The sequence below is a fragment of the Oncorhynchus nerka genome, linkage group LG6 (genome assembly GCF_034236695.1).
Source record: "Oncorhynchus nerka isolate Pitt River linkage group LG6, Oner_Uvic_2.0, whole genome shotgun sequence".
NCBI classification, from domain to species: Eukaryota; Metazoa; Chordata; class Actinopteri; order Salmoniformes; family Salmonidae; genus Oncorhynchus; species Oncorhynchus nerka.
The window spans coordinates 16,513,148-16,531,456 of NC_088401.1; the positions used below are offsets into that span (position 1 = coordinate 16,513,148).

Here is an 18,309-nt window from a genome sequence, read left to right on the forward strand (position 1 = left end):
GAAGTATTGAAGTAGCGAGCAATATTGACAGCCTACATATCATAATATGTATAAATAGTAGTGTCAATATTGCTCGCTACTTCAATATACAATATACATATTATACATATATGCATATTATATATATAATATATAATATATACATATATATATGTATATATATATTATATATATATATTATATATATTATATTTATATATAATATATATACATATATATAATATATATACATATATATACATATATATATTATATATATATATATATACATATATATTATATATATACACATATATATTATATATATATTATATATATACATATATATTATATATATATACATATATATATATATATATTTATATATATACATATATATACATATATATATATAATATATATACATATATAATATATATATAATATATATGTATATATATAATATATATGTATATATATAATATATATGTGTATATATATAATATATATGTGTATATATATATATATATATATATATTATATATATATATTATATATATATGTATATATATTATATATATGTATATATATATATATAAATAAATATAATATATATGTATATAATATATATATACATATATATATGTATATATTATATATTATATATATAATATGCATATATGTATAATATGTATATTGTATATTGAAGTAGCGAGCAATATTGACACTACTATTTATACATATTATGATATGTAGGCTGTCAATATTGCTCGCTACTTCAATACTTCCTTGCAGGTAACCATATATATATTATATATATAATATGTATATATGTATAATATGTATATGTTATAACCAAGAGCACAGACAAGTCTGAACGGACTTTGAAAGTTCACTGTCATGCAGCTTCTGGGTGTCAGAGGTAAAATGGTGCACCGCTTCGCGACAGGCATGCTTGCAGAATTACAGCAAAGAAAACGTCTCGTCTCTAAACGGGTAAAAACATATGACCCATATTACCGGAGATGACTTTTTTTCTTTCTATCGGGACTCGCGCGCATTATATATTATTTCACAAATGTCACGGCCGTTTTAATTAAACTAATCCGGGTCGCAAATGATTGGTTTGATAACAATAACAAACATTGTTCAGTCATGTTACCTAGCGAGCAAACAACCTGGTAACTTGACAGTAAGTTTAGGCACATCTGATTGGCTCAGGAATGAAAGAAAAGGGTCTGCTACTCATGAGTTGTGATTCGTATAGGTAGGATTCGTATAGGTAGGATTCGTATAGGTAGGATTCATATAGGCCTGAGCCATTTAAAAAATCTATGTACTTCTGGTGCGTCTTAAATTCTGTTTGGTGCCTAACGTTTTAAAAGTTGTGAGGAGTGTGTTTGTGGGAGAGAGAGTGGTGTGTGTTAATGAGAGTGGGGGAGACGGAGTGTGTGTCTCTGTTAACTGAAGAGTTAACAAGGTTTAATGCAGTGTTTTCCCCTTACTGTGACACATTGACATTCAGATCATTATGCATGTATATTCCTTCCATCCATTCCTTCAGCCAAGTTACATTTGCTAATGTGAGCAAATCAGCCATTCTATGCAGTATTCTATTAAACACTGAATAGTGTGAAGTTAAATTCAATGTGTTGACTGAGTGGAAGTGTGATTTTCAGTGCCAGGTTTTTGGAGAACGTTTTAGAAAACAGGAACAAGCGCCCGGGGGACGGCACGATACTACTTGGTATCGTGATACTTGGCCTGATATTGTATGTCAAATGTTAGTGTCGTGAAAACACTAGTGTGTGCGTATAGTTACCGGCCGTAGCAGGTAGGCCAGACTGCATCCCTGTAGAAACACCAGAGGTAGTTGTGTCATGTTGAGGGCGTGGTACAGCCTCTACTGAAGCCATGGTCTGGTCAAACCTTCCTGTCAGCCAGACCACCCAGTGTCACTATAGTATCCACTTGGAGAGAGAGACCGAGAGAGAGAATAGTTATCATCTGAAGGTCTTACCTTGGAGCATTGGTGTCTTCTTTGGACCATGGGAAAGAGTCCCCCATACTGACCCCCCAACATTACCTCCAGCAGCATTTGTTCTCCAACTCGACTTAAGACCACTTTTGAAGTCTGAAAATATCCTACAAAATGTGATTGCCATTTTAAGTCAGGAAGGAGAAAAGTGTAGTCTTTAGATGGAAAGGTTGACATATTTTTATCTCTTCAAACATCTGGAGAGCCATCGAAATAACTATAATTTACCCAAACCCCTCCCTCTCTCTCTCCCCCTCTCTGACCTCACACTTCTATCTGTCCACCTGCTCTCGCTAATTCCCTACCTCTATTTTTCCAGTCTCCCTCGGGTAAATACATACTTTTTGACAGCATCCCATCTGATTTAAACAAAACTTTCCATACATGTTTGCCTCACAAGTCCTCAACTGGCAGCTTTATTAAATAGTATCTGCAAAACACCAGTCTCAACGTCAACAGTGAAGAGGCGACTCCGGGATGCTGGCCTTCTATGCAGAGTTGCAAAGAAAAAACCATATCAGACTGGCCAATAAAAAGAAAAGATTAAGATGGGCAAAAGAACACAGACACCGGACAGAGGAACTCTGCCTAGAAGGCCAGCATCCCGGAGTCGCCTCTTTACTGTTGACGTGGAGACTGGTGTTTTGTGTGTACTATTTAATCAAGCTGCCAGTTGAGGACTTATGTGGCATCTGTTTCTCAAACTATACTCTCTAATGTACTTGTCCTCTTGCGCAGTTGTGCACCGGGGCCTCCCACTCCTCTTTCTATTCTGGTTAGAACCAGTTAGTGCTGTTCTGTGAAGGGAGTAGTACACAGCATTGTACGAGATCTTCAGTTTCTTGGCAATTTCTCGCGTGGAATAGCCTTCATTTCTCAGAACAAAAATAGACTGACGAGTTTCAGAAGAAAGTTCTTTGTTTCTGGCCATTTTGAGCCTGCCCACAAATGCTGATGCTCCAGATACTCAACTAGTCTAAAGAAGGTCAGTTTAATTGCTTCTTTAAATCAGCACAACAGTTTTTAGCTGTGCTAAAATAATTGCAAAAGGGTTTTCTAATGATCAATTAGCCTTTTAAAATGAGAAACTTGGATTAGCTAACACAACGTTCCATTGGAACACAGGAGCGATGGTTGCTGATAAATGTAGATATTCCATTAAAAATCAGCCGTTTCCAGCTACAATAGTCATTTACAACATTAACCATGTCTACACTGTATTTTTGATAAATTTTATGCTATTTTAATGGACAAAATAAATAGCTTTTCTTTCAAAAACAAGGACATTTCTAAGTGACCCCAAACTTTTGAACGGTAGTGTATATTTTTCCCACATTCACATACATTGTAGCTTAGACCCTATTACACATCTGAAGTTTTTGTGTTGTGCCCACAATTGGTTGATACACAACGTGCTCTTGGTGTGTGTCATTTTAATCATATAAATATAAGGAATAGAAGGGGCCTATCCCTTCAGACCACTGTAATTTAGCAGGTACACCATTGAAATGTTATGTTCTAATTACTATCACAAATATGGCCACCCACCGTCGAATGTCAACTTAAATGGTCTATTCTATTATCTATATTTCCTATGGAGGTTTGACTTTATAATAAATAAAAAAATACCATTAAAGTCAACATTCTCTGATGTCTGGACAGCCAACCATTTTTCTGATACCATTTGAAAGTAGGAATTTAAATGCTATTCCCATTTTAGTACATTTATAAGCCAAAACATGACACCCATCCTGTAGGCCTGGTCACCAACAACGACGAGACAGCATATAGGGAGGAGGTCGGAGACCTGGCCGTGTGGTGCCAAGACAAATCAAAGTTTATTTGTCATGTGCGCCCAATACAACAGCTGTATCCCTTACAGTGAAATGCTTACTTACAGGCTCTAACAAATAGTGCAAAAAAGGTATTAGGTGAGCAATAGGTAAGTAAAGAAATAAAACAGTAACAAGACTATACTATATACTCTCTACTATATACAGTAGAGAGGCTATATACAGTAGAGAGGCTATAAAAGTAGAGAGGCTATAAAAGTAGCGAGGCTACATACAGTAGAGAGGCTATAAAAGTAGAGAGGCTATAAAAGTAGCGAGGCTATAAAAGTAGAGAGGCTATAAAAGTAGCGAGGCTATAAAAGTAGCGAGGCTACATACAGTAGCGAGGCTATAAAAGTAGCGAGGCTATAAAAGTAGCGAGGCTACATACAGTAGAGAGGCTATAAACAGTAGAGAGGCTATAAAAGTAGAGAGGCTATAAAAGTAGCGAGGCTATAAAAGTAGTGAGGCTACATACAGTAGCGAGGCTACATACAGTAGCGAGGCGATAAACAGTAGCGAGGCTATAAAAGTAGAGAGGCTATAACACTAGCGAGGCTATAAAAGTAGCGAGGCTATAAAAGTAGCGAGGCTACATACAGTAGCGAGGCTATAAAAGTAGAGAGGCTATAAAAGTAGCGAGGCTATAAAAGTAGAGAGGCTATAAAAGTAGCGAGGCTATAAAAGTAGCGAGGCTATAAAAGTAGAGAGGCTATAAAAGTAGCGAGGCTATAAAAGTAGCGAGGCTATAAAAGTAGAGAGGCTATAAAAGTAGAGAGGCTATAAAAGTAGCGAGGCTATAAAAGTAGCGAGGCTATAAAAGTAGCGAGGCTATAAAAGTAGAGGCTATAAAAGTAGAGAGGCTATAAAAGTAGCGAGGCTACATACAGTAGAGAGGCTATAAAAGTAGAGAGGCTATAAAAGTAGCGAGGCTATAAAAGTAGCGAGGCTACATACAGTAGAGAGGCTATAAAAGTAGAGAGGCTATAAAAGTAGCGAGGCTACATACAGTAGAGAGGCTATAAAAGTAGAGAGGCTATAAAAGTAGCGAGGCTACATACAGTAGAGAGGCTATAAAAGTAGAGAGGCTATAAAAGTAGCGAGGCTATAAAAGTAGCGAGGCTATAAAAGTAGAGAGGCTATAAAAGTAGAGAGGCTATAAAAGTAGCGAGGACTACATACAGTAGAGAGGCTATATACAGTAGAGGCTATAAAAGTAGAGAGGCTATAAAAGTAGAGAGGCTATAAAAGTAGCGAGGCTATAAAAGTAGCGAGGCTATAAAAGTAGCGAGGCTACATACAGTAGAGAGGCTATAAAAGTAGAGAGGCTATAAAAGTAGCGAGGCTACATACAGTAGCGAGGCTATATACAGTAGCGAGGCTATAAACAGTAGCGAGGCTATAAAAGTAGCGAGGCTATATACAGTAGAGGCTATAAAAGTAGCGAGGCTATAAAAGTAGCGAGGCTACATACAGTAGAGAGGCTATAAAGTAGCGAGGCTACATACAGTAGAGAGGCTATAAAAGTAGCGAGGCTATAAAAGTAGCGAGGCTATAAAAGTAGAGAGGCTATAAAAGTAGAGAGGCTATAAAAGTAGCGAGGCTACATACAGTAGAGAGGCTATAAAAGTAGAGAGGCTATAAAAGTAGCGAGGCTATAAAAGTAGAGAGGCTATAAAAGTAGAGAGGCTATAAAAGTAGCGAGGCTACATACAGTAGCGAGGCTATAAAAGTAGCGAGGCTACATACAGTAGCGAGGATATAAAAGTAGCGAGGCTATAAAAGTAGCGAGGCTATAAAAGTAGCGAGGCTATAAAAGTAGAGAGGCTATAAAAGTAGAGAGGCTATAAAAGTAGCGAGGCTACATACAGTAGAGAGACTATAAAAGTAGCGAGGCTATAAAAGTAGCGAGGCTACATAGAGTAGCGAGGCTATAAAAGTAGCGAGGCTATAAAAGTAGCGAGGCTATAAAAGTAGCGAGGCTATAAAAGTAGCGAGGCTACATACAGTAGAGAGACTATAAAAGTAGAGAGGCTATAAAAGTAGCGAGGCTATAAAAGTAGCGAGGCTACATACAGTAGAGAGGCTATAAACAGTAGAGAGGCTATAAAAGTAGAGAGGCTATAAAAGTAGCGAGGCTATAAAAGTAGCGAGGCTACATACAGTAGCGAGGCTACATACAGTAGCGAGGCTATAAACAGTAGCGAGGATATAAAAGTAGAGAGGCTATAACACTAGCGAGGCTATAAAAGTAGCGAGGCTATAAAAGTAGCGAGGCTACATACAGTAGCGAGGCTATAAAAGTAGAGAGGCTATAAAAGTAGCGAGGCTATAAAAGTAGAGAGGCTATAAAAGTAGCGAGGCTATAAAAGTAGAGAGTCTATAAAAGTAGCGAGGCTATAAAAGTAGAGAGGCTATAAAAGTAGAGAGGCTATAAAAGTAGAGAGGCTATAAAAGTAGCGAGGCTATAAAAGTAGCGAGGCTATAAAAGTAGCGAGGCTATAAAAGTAGAGGCTATAAAAGTAGAGAGGCTATAAAAGTAGCGAGACTATAAAAGTAGCGAGGCTATAAAAGTAGCGAGGCTACATACAGTAGAGAGGCTATAAAAGTAGAGAGGCTATAAAAGTAGCGAGGCTACATACAGTAGAGAGGCTATAAAAGTAGAGAGGCTATAAAAGTAGCGAGGCTACATACAGTAGAGAGGCTATAAAAGTAGAGAGGCTATAAAAGTAGCGAGGCTACATACAGTAGAGAGGCTATAAAAGTAGAGAGGCTATAAAAGTAGCGAGGCTACATACAGTAGAGAGGCTATAAAAGTAGAGAGGCTATAAAAGTAGCGAGGCTACATACAGTAGAGAGGCTATAAAAGTAGAGAGGCTATAAAAGTAGCGAGGCTACATACAGTAGAGAGGCTATAAAAGTAGCGAGGCTATAAAAGTAGCGAGGCTATAAAAGTAGCGAGGCTACATACAGTAGAGAGACTATAAAAGTAGAGAGGCTATAAAAGTAGCGAGGCTACATACAGTAGAGAGGCTATAAAAGTAGAGAGGCTACATACAGTAGCGAGGCTATATACAGTAGCGAGGCTATAAACAGTAGCGAGGCTATAAAAGTAGAGAGGCTATAACACTAGCGAGGCTATAAAAGTAGCGAGGCTATAAAAGTAGCGAGGCTACATACAGTAGCGAGGCTATAAAAGTAGCGAGGCTACATACAGTAGAGAGGCTATAAAAGTAGCGAGGCTACATACAGTAGCGAGGCTATAAAAGTAGCGAGGCTATATACAGTAGAGGCTATAAAAGTAGCGAGGCTATAAAAGTAGCGAGGCTATAAAAGTAGCGAGGCTACATACAGTAGAGAGGCTATCAAGTAGCGAGGCTACATACAGTAGAGAGACTATAAAAGTAGCGAGGCTACATACAGTAGCGAGGCTATAAAAGTAGCTAGGCTACATACAGTAGCGAGGCTATAAAAGTAGAGAGGCTATAAAAGTAGAGAGGCTATAAAAGTAGCGAGACTACATACAGTAGAGAGGCTATAAAAGTAGAGAGGCTATAAAAGTAGCGAGGCTATAAAAGTAGAGAGGCTATAAAAGTAGCGAGGCTACATACAGTAGCGAGGCTATAAAAGTAGCGAGGCTACATACAGTAGAGAGACTATAAAAGTAGCGAGGCTACATACAGTAGCGAGGCTATAAAAGTAGCGAGGCTACATACAGTAGCGAGGCTATAAAAGTAGCGAGGCTACATACAGTAGAGAGACTATAAAAGTAGCGAGGCTATAAAAGTAGCGAGGCTATAAAAGTAGAGAGGCTATAAAAGTAGAGAGGCTATAAAAGTAGAGAGGCTATAAAAGTAGAGAGGCTATAAAAGTAGCGAGGCTACATACAGTAGAGAGACTATAAAAGTAGCGAGGCTATAAAAGTAGCGAGGCTATAAAAGTAGAGAGGCTATAAAAGTAGCGAGGCTACATACAGTAGAGAGACTATAAAAGTAGCGAGGCTATAAAAGTAGAGAGGCTATAAAAGTAGAGAGGCTATGCTATAAAAGTAGAGAGGCTATAAAAGTAGTGAGGCTACATACAGTAGCGAGGCTATATAGAGTAGCGAGGCTATAAACAGTAGCGAGGCTATAAACAGTAGCGAGGCTATAAAAGTAGCGAGGCTATATACAGTAGAGGCTATAAAGTAGCGAGGCTACATACAGTAGCGAGGCTATAAAAGTAGCGAGGCTATAAAAGTAGCGAGGCTATAAAAGTAGAGAGACTATAAAAGTAGTGAGGCTATAAAAGTAGAGAGGCTATAAAAGTAGTGAGGCTATATACAGTAGAGAGGCTATAAAAGTAGAGAGGCTATAAAAATAGTGAGGCTATATACAGTAGAGAGGCTATAAAAGTAGAGAGGCTATAAAAGTAGAGAGGCTATAAAAGTAGCGAGGCTATAAAAGTAGAGAGGCTATAAAAGTAGCGAGGCTACATACAGTAGCGAGGCTATAAAAGTAGAGAGGCTATAAAAGTAGTGAGGCTATAAAAGTAGTGAGGCTATAAAAGTAGCGAGGCTATAAAGGTAGAGAGGCTATAAAAGTAGCGAGGCTACATACAGTAGAGAGGCTATAAAAGTAGCGAGGCTACATACAGTAGAGAGGCTATAAAAGTAGAGAGACTATAAAGGTAGAGAGGCTATAAAAGTAGCGAGGCTACATACAGTAGAGAGGCTATAAAGTAGCAAGGCTACATACAGTAGAGAGGCTATAAAAGTAGAGAGGCTATAAAAGTAGCGAGGCTATCTATATACAGTAGCGAGGCTATAAAAGTAGCGAGGCTATCTATATACAGTAGCGAGGCTATATACAGTAGAGAGGCTATAAAAGTAGTGAGGCTACATACAGTAGCGAGGCTATATACAGTAGCGAGGCTATAAACAGTAGCGAGGCTATAAACAGTAGCGAGGCTATAAAAGTAGCGAGGCTATATACAGTAGAGGCTATAAAGTAGCGAGGCTACATACAGTAGCGAGGCTATAAAAGTAGCGAGGCTATAAAAGTAGCGAGGCTATAAAAGTAGAGAGACTATAAAAGTAGTGAGGCTATAAAAGTAGTGAGGCTATATACAGTAGAGAGGCTATAAAAGTAGCGAGGCTACATACAGTAGAGAGGCTATAAAAGTAGCGAGGCTACATACAGTAGAGAGGCTATAAAAGTAGCGAGGCTACATACAGTAGAGAGGCTATAAAAGTAGCGAGGCTACATACAGTAGAGAGGCTATAAAAGTAGAGAGGCTATAAAAGTAGAGAGGCTATAAAAGTAGTGAGGCTATATACAGTAGAGAGGCTATAAAAGTAGAGAGGCTATAAAAATAGTGAGGCTATATACAGTAGAGAGGCTATAAAAGTAGAGAGGCTATAAAAGTAGAGAGGCTATAAAAGTAGCGAGGCTATAAAAGTAGAGAGGCTATAAAAGTAGCGAGGCTACATACAGTAGCGAGGCTATAAAAGTAGAGAGGCTATAAAAGTAGTGAGGCTATAAAAGTAGTGAGGCTATAAAAGTAGCGAGGCTATAAAGGTAGAGAGGCTATAAAAGTAGCGAGGCTACATACAGTAGAGAGGCTATAAAAGTAGCGAGGCTACATACAGTAGAGAGGCTATAAAAGTAGAGAGACTATAAAGGTAGAGAGGCTATAAAAGTAGCGAGGCCACATACAGTAGAGAGGCTATAAAGTAGCAAGGCTACATACAGTAGAGAGGCTATAAAAGTAGAGAGGCTATAAAAGTAGCGAGGCTATCTATATACAGTAGCGAGGCTATAAAAGTAGCGAGACTATCTATATACAGTAGCGAGGCTATATACAGTAGAGAGGCTATAAAAGTAGCGAGGCTATCTATATACAGTAGCGAGGCGGCAGCGTAGCCTAGTGGTTAGAGCGTTGGACTAGTAACCGGAAGGTTGCGAGTTCAAACCCCCGAGCTGACAAGGTACAAATCTGTCGTTCTGCCCCTGAACAGGCAGTTAACCCACTGTTCCCAGGCCGTCATTGAAAATAAGAATGTGTTCTTAACTGACTTGCCTGGTTAAATAAAGGTAAAATAAAAAAAATAAAAGTAGCGAGGCTATCTATATACAGTAGCGAGGCTATAAAAGTAGCGAGGCACCAGTTAGTCAGGCTGATTGAGGTAGTATGTACATGCATATATGATGAACAGAGACAACAACCTCTCCCTCAACGTGATCAAGACAAAGGAGATGATTGTGGACTACAGGAAAAGGAGGACCGAGCACGCCCCCATTCTCATCAATGGAGCAGGTTGAGAGCTTCAAGTTCCTTGGTGTCCACATCACCAACAAACTAACATGGTCCAAGCACACCAAGACAGTTGTGAAGAGGGCACGACAAAACCTATTCCCCCTCAGGGGACTGAAAAGATTTGGCATGGGTTCTCAGATCCTCAAAAGGTTCTACAGCTGCACCATCAAGAGTATACTGACTGGTTGCATCACTGCCTGGTATGGCAACTGCTCGGCCTCTGACCGCAAGGCACTACAGAGGGTAGTGTGTACGGCCCAGTACACCAAGCTTCCTGCCACCCAGGACCTCTATACCAGGTGGTGTCAGAGGAAAGACCTACAAATTGTCAAAAGACTCCAGCCACCCCAGTCATAGACTGTTTTCTCTGTTACCGCACGGCAAGCGGTACCTGAGCCCCAAGTCAAGGTCCAAGAGACTTCTAAACAGCTTCTACCCACAAGCCATAAGACTCCTGAACATCTAATCAAATGGCTACTCAGACTATTTGCATTTCCTCCCTCCCCTCTTTTACGCTGCTGCTATTCCCTGTTATCTTCTATGCATAGTCACTTTAATAACTACCTACATGTATATATTACCTCGACTCTGCATCGCTACCCCCTGTATATAGCCTCGCTATTGTTATTTTGCTCTTAATTACTTGTTACTTTATTTATTTATTTTATTTGTAGGTATTTTTCTTAAAGCTGCACTGTTGGCTAATAAGGGCTTGTAAGTATTCCCTTCACAGTATGGTTGTATTCGGCACATGTGACAAATAACATTTGATTGATTTTGTTGTGTCTCAACCAATGGAGGTCACAACACAGAAACCTCAGATTACGTCAAATAGAGTCTAAGCTACAACATATGTGAATAGGGAAAAATATGTTCGCACGTTTTTAGATTATTGACGTTAATGTACCAAAAATTAACGTTTTTTAGAAATGATAAAATAGTTTGACAACCCTGTTTGTAAGATTTTAAATGATTTCAATCTCAACCTTTTATCTTTTTAAGCAATGAAGGGTGGGGTTAAATGGGTCAACTTTCAGCACCTTTATCTCTTTAATGTTCTGGCACTCAGTTCCCAAAAAGTCACATTCTGAGCATTTCTACAACGGGCAAATATGTATGGAAGGTAAGTGATTAAATTCAAATGGATTTACCCTCTCTTCAATATAGCTCTCCCGCTCTGCCTCTCGCCATCCCCTCTCTTTCATTAGCTCTTCTCCCTGAGAGTGTTCTGAAGGACACAATGCAGCAGAGAGAATTCAACGTGTGCAACCGTTTTACATATATACACACATATGCTGTTCTAGCTCATGTTCTCTACGGAACTGTAAACCATAGGGGAGCAGGTAGCCTAGCGGTTAAGAGCTTTTGAGCCCGAGCCGATTAGGTGAAAAATCTGCCGATGTGCCCTTGAGCAAGGCACTTAACCCTTATTGCTCTTGTAATTGGCTCTGGATAAGAGCGTCTGTTAAATGATTCATATGTAAAAATGTAAATGAGCACAAACACTACCATACTGGCTGACACTCCACGACACCTTTTGACCCTGGTTACGGTATGATAATGACAGAGACAGGGATCGTCTTTATTTACATCTTTCATCTATGCCCTTGGCCACAAATAAACACATTTAGAACTGTGACTATTGAGGTAAAAATCCACATCTGTCAAACAACCACACACAACAGAGGACAGCTTTAGAAAAACACTTTTCTCTTATAAGGATGCTTGCACACCAAACTGCTTCAGAAATAATTTATCTGAATGACAGTGTTCTGTAAACAAGCGTTGCCAAGCTACAGTCCTTGGAGACAGAGAAAGATTATAAAACAGAAAGAAAGTATTATGTTAAATCTTTGTTGCAACTTCAGCGCCTTTAACCACAGCCTAGAATAAGACAAACAAACAGGTAACAGCACAGACAGACACAAATGGAAACAGGACAAACCAATGGCCTATATTATACAACTTATGTAACCTCCGAACAAGTACTAGCCTGATCCTAGATCTGCATGTGCTTTAGCCAACCGCTCTGACTGCTGTTGTCATGGTTGATGTACAGGTCTGGGACCAGGCTACTGAAGTACATTACGTAGCACTACCTACTTAGCTCCTACAAATCTACAGACAGTGCTCTGTCTCTCACTATTGAGCGATTATACAAATAATCAGGGGTGCAATTTTCACTGGGGTGGGGGGGACATGATTTGCCCCCCCCCCATTGCACTGTGATACACAAAGCGGCTCCAGTGTGCTTTGGGACCATGCTGACTCCTCAGAACGGTCAGGTAGGCGGTTCTCCGGTTTCAGCTGGCAGAATTTAGGACCACTCAGATACCACAGAGCGTGCAGACAGGCTGTGTGAAGGCAAAGCATCTGAAAGGCATATTGGACCAGTACAGAGGCAGCTAGTGTCTGTATTGAGCTTTTTCTCTGATTTGTTCAAGCGAGCAGTGCAGAAACTGGCTACTTTTCACATTGAAACAGTATAAACGTGTCCCAGCAGGTTCAGACAGCCAGGGAAGACCAATCTACAGAGACAGGGTTTGTTTAGCAGTATATTATAACAATCAGTGAATTGATACAAAGTTCCATCTTGAATTGATGGGTAGACCTACAGTAGCTACAGGACAGAAGTTTACAGTCTGGGATCTGGGAATAATGTTCATTTCAATTATTGAACCATTGATTCTATCCATGGATAATATAATGTACACCAAGGTAACTCTTTGTCATGAGCAGGATCAGATGGGAAGAAAGTGTGTGACAGAGCAGAAGTGAACTGATGCAACACTATTCTCTCTGTGCAGCAAACACTGGACAACACAGAAGCTTCAAAGATGATCTATTTTAAGGCAGTCTGACAAACCTATACAGTTGATTCCCAAACTTGTATCAAGGGTTGTAATTCTCATGCTGGAGGTGTAAAACACAAAAAGGGGACATATTTGCATATGTTATGGTCTCGTGAAGGATGGCTGAATTCTAGCGAATACTCTGTTATTTTATCTCAGCATGTCTACAGATTCTCCCTGTTTTTGTTTGCTTGGAAATGTTGATACTGGTGACTTATCAGAAGAAACTTTGTAACCTAGCATTTATAGCAGTTCCATTAATTATAAGGCTGGTTATCCTCCCACAATGTCAAGTTATGGATAATTTGATTTGATTTATTACAAGATTAAAGGTAACCTGGGTAACTTTCATAAGGTCTGGATGTGTTATACGGAATGCAGTATGACTAAAGGATTCTGTATTGAAAACAGGCCCACGTCAAGGGAGAATCCTATTTAGGTTAATCCCAAGCTGCTGGGCTGCTCAGTCCTGGCCCTGATGGTCTGCTGTACTGTTGTCACTCTGGCCTTGACCTAACACATCTGAAACCAATAATGAATGTTTCACTAAGATCCTAAAGCTGAGTGGGGTGTGTTGGGTTAGGGCGCTTCATGGCCGTGGACCCCTAGGGGCAGGACAGGGTGACTCAGCTATATTGTGTTCAAGTAAAAAAGACCTCTACAGTACTATTAGTCCTATGATATGAATTACACTGAACAAAAATATAGTTCAGTCTTATCAATCACTGAAATATAATTAATAATGATCTCTTACCTAGCTTGATGACTGTGGGCTAAATACAGACGGCTAGAAGGGTCATGGGTCATATTATATTGTGTAGAAATGCAGGAAATTAGCTTAAGATTGGGAGGACCTCCAGATCACCTGTCAAGTTATGCCCCCCCCCCTGTCCCCCCCTGTTCTGTGTGATATTCTGGCATTGAGAATGTTATGTGATAATGTAATAATGTGACAATGTGATGATATGACAATGTAATGGTATACAATGTAATGGTATGACAATGTAATGGTATGACAATGTAATGACGTGACAATGTGATGTTATAATGTGATAATGTGATAATGCGATAATGTTATAGTGTGATAATGTTATAGTGTGATAATGTTATGCAATAATGTTTTGCGATAATGTTATAGTGTGATAATGTTATAGTGTGATAATGTGATAATGTTATAGTGTGATAATGTTATAATGTGATAATGTTATAGTGTGATAATGTTATAGTGTGCTAATTTTATAATGTGATAATGTGATAATGTTATAATGTGATAATGTTATAGTGTGATAATGTTATAGTGTGATAATGTTATAATGTTATAGTGTGATAATGTTATAATGTGATAATGTTATAGTGTGATAATGTTATAATGTGATAATGTTATAGTGTGATAATGTGATAATGTTATAATGTGATAATGTTATAATGTTATAGTGTGATAATGTTATGCAATAATGTTTTGCGATAATGTTATAGTGTGATAATGTGATAATGTTATAGTGTGATAATGTTATAATGTGATAATGTTATAGTGTGATAATGTTATAATGTTATAATGTGATAATGTTATAGTGTGACAATGTTATGCAATAATGTTTTGCGATAATGTTATAGTGTGATAATGTGATAATGTTATAGTGTGATAATGTTATAATGTTATAGTGTGATAATGTTATAATGTTATAATGTGATAATGTTATAGTGTGATAATGTTATAGTGTGATAATGTTATGCAATAATGTTTTGCGATAATGTTATAGTGTGATGTGATAATGTTATAGTGTGATAATGTTATAATGTTATAGTGTGATAATGTTATAATGTTATAGTGTGATAATGTTATAATGTGATAATGTGATAATGTTATAGTGTGATAATGTTATAGTGTGATAATGTTATGCAATAATGTTTTGCGATAATGTTATAGTGTGATCATGTTATAGTGTTATAGTCTTAATGGTTGTACAGTCGTCTCAAATAAAACTGTGAAGGACCTCGGCGTTACTCTGAACCCTGATCTCTCTTTTGAAGAACATATCAAGACTGTTTCAAGGACAGCTTTTTTCCATCTACGTAACATTGCAAAATCAGAATCACTTCTAGGTTAGACTACTGCAATGCTCTACTTTCCGGCTACCCGGATAAAGCACTAAATAAACTTCAGTTAGTGCTAAATATGGCTGCGAGAATCCTGACTAGAACCCAAAAATTTGATCATATTACTCCAGTGCTAGCCTCCCTACACTGGCTTCCTGTCAAGGCAAGGGCTGATTTCAAGGTTTTACTGCTAACCTACAAAGCATTACATGGGCTTGCTCCTACCTATCTCTCTGATTTGGTTCTGCCGTACATACCTACACGTACGCTACGGTCACAAGACGCAGGCCTCTTAATTGTCCCTAGAATTTCTAAGCAAACAGCTGGAGGCAGGGCTTTCTCCTATAGAGCTCCATTTTTATGGAATGGTCTGTCCACCCATGTGAGAGACGCAAACTCGGTCTCAACCTTTAAGTCTTTACTGAAGACTCATCTCTTCAGTGGGTCATATGATTGAGTGTAGTCTGGCCCAGGAGTGTGAAGGTGAACGCAAAGGCTCTGGAGCAACGAACCGCCCTTGCTGTCTCTGCCTGGCCGGTTCCCCTCTTTCCACTGGGATTCTCTGCCTCTAACCCTATTACAGGGGCTCTTTCATACCGTCCCTAGGAGGGGTGCGTCACTTGAGTGGGTTGAGTCACTGATGTGATCTTCCTGTCTGGGTTGGTGTCTGGGTTGGCGCCCCCCCTTGGGTTGTGCCGTGGCGGAGATCTTTGTGGGCTATACTCGGCCTTGTCTCAGGATGGTAAGTTGGTGGTTGAAGATATCCCTCTAGTGGTGTGGGGGCTGTGCTTTGGCAAAGTGGGTGGGGTTATATCCTTCCTGTTTGGCCCTGTCCGCGGGTGTCATCGGATGGGGCCACAGTGTCTCCTGACCCCTCCGGTCTCAGCCTCCAGTATTTATGCTGCAGTAGTTTATGGGTCGGGGGGCTAGGGTCAGTTTGTTATATCTGGAATACTTCTCCTGTCCTATCAGGGTGTCCTGTGTAAATTTAAGTATGCTCTCTCTAATTCATCCTTTCTCTCTTTCTTTCTCTCTCTCGGACGACCTGAGCCCTAGGAACATGCCTCAGGACTACCTGACATGATGACTCCTTGCTGTCCCCAGTCCACCTGGCCGTGCTGCTGCTCCAGTTTCAACTGTTCTGCCTGTGATTATTATTATCTGACCATGCTGGTCATTTATGAACATTTGAACATCTTGGCCATGTTCTGTTATACTCTCCACCTGGCACAGCCAGAAGAGGACTGGCCACCCCACATAGCCTGGTTCCTCTCTAGGTTTCTTCCTAGGTTTTGGCCTTTCTAGGGAGTTTTTCCTAGCCACTGTGCTTCTACACCTGCATTGCTTGCTGTTTGATGTTTTAGGCTGGGTTTCTGTACAGCACTTTGAGATATCAGCTGATGTACGAAGGGCTATATAAATCAATTTGATTTGATTTAGTGTGATAATGTTATAGTGTGATAATGTGATAATGTTATAGTGTGATAATGTTATATTGTGATAATATGATGTAATAATTTCGTGATGACTGTCAGAGGGATGAATCTAATGACGATCATTAGTCTTAATTCCCATAAATCTGTCTGGCTGGAAACCTGCCAGATATGGACTGTTACGGTACATTGTGGTTACTCACTATACTGTCTATTTCATCGTTGTCAAGCTCAGGCTTTAAACACTGCTACAGATGATTTGTATACCTTCAGCACAGGGAGGTTAGATAATACTCAAGAGAAGAACAAACAGAACGTTAAAAGGGATGTTTTGGCACAAAGCTCAGAGTTCGAGGATAGATGGACTGATTCTGTCTCAGTGATTAACTAGACAGACTGTTTGAGGACACTGGTTCGCTGGCTGAGTGACAGTTCATCAGGGACCCTGTCTGTCTGTGTGTGTGTGTGTGTGCCCGTCTCTCAACTGTCAGAGAGGATGTGTGTTTGTCCGAGTGTTATTCTCCCCAAATCCCTCAATGCACACATGGACCTTTCACTCTTAACCACCATCACACACACACACAGAGAAACAGAAAGGTGTAAATAACCTGACAGAGGAAGGAGAGGGGGAGGACATGGGAGGGAGAAGAGGAGGATTACCCGAAGCGGTTGTCTTTTGATCTCCTCCACCATGATGGCCAGACATTTATTGAAGTCAGTCAGCTCCTGATCTGTTGTCTCTATCAACCGACACTTCTAGAAGGAGGAGGGGGGGGGAGTGAGACAGACAAACAGAGAGAGATAAACAGAGAGATACAGAGAGGCAAAAATAGCAAAACTCCCTCTTTATTCTGTGAATAATGTGCGTCTCTGAGCGCTCTCAAACACACACTATGTTCCAGTGAATGCCCTTAAAAAAGGTAGTTCATTCCAGGTGAGGTAGGCTCCATCTTATGCCCCCTTCACCCCCTGAAGAACACCGCTTTCCCTCCCTGCTCTCTCTTTCATTTATGTAGAGTTATGCACATCTCCTGAAACACCTCAAAGCCCCTAGATCTGTTACACAATTCTCAAAGATGAACATTACCATAGCTTGTGATTCTCTCTGAGTAACATTAGACTAAATACAACCGTATTCTCTCTAGCTTCACCATAACATTATGCAGGCAGATCCTGGAAGGCCATGTGTTTTTGTTGTTAGTTTCTCTACTTAGTGATTGTCCAGCTGTCCAGGTGTAAATCCGTCTCTGATTAGAAGGAAAAGTTGACTGTGGGTCTTATCACCATGAGCGATGTACCTCTAATATCATTACCATAATGCAGAGAATAACGGCTGATCATTGTTAAATTGGTTCATTCTCCTGGAGGACAGAGAACACTGTGGTTCATTCTCCTGGAGGACAGAGAACACTGTTATTAACTGGTTCATTCTCCTGGAGGACAGAGAACACTGTTATTAACTGGTTCATTCTCCTGGAGGACAGAGAACACTGTTATTAACTGGTTCATTCTCCTGGAGGACAGAGAACACTTATTTACACTAGTCATCATGGTGGGGTCCTCATGTTGGGGTCCTCATGGTGGTCACCATGGTGGGGTCCTCATGGTGGGGTCCTCATGGTGGTCACCATGGTGGGGTCCTCATGGTGGGGTCCTCATGGTGGGGTCCTCATGGTGGAGTCCTCATGGTGGGGTCCTCATGGTGGGGTCCTCATGGTGGGGTCCTCATGGTGGGGTCATCATGGTGGGGTCCTCATGGTGGGGTCCTCATGGTGGGGTCC

General features: G+C 39.9%; 1 pseudogene; it reads right to left on the minus strand.

The window, feature by feature from the left end:
* LOC115127573 (thiamin pyrophosphokinase 1-like) overlaps positions 1-17,618 on the minus strand; it is a 59,375-nt pseudogene extending 41,757 nt beyond the window's left edge.
* Between the last annotated feature and the right edge of the window lie 691 nt (positions 17,619-18,309).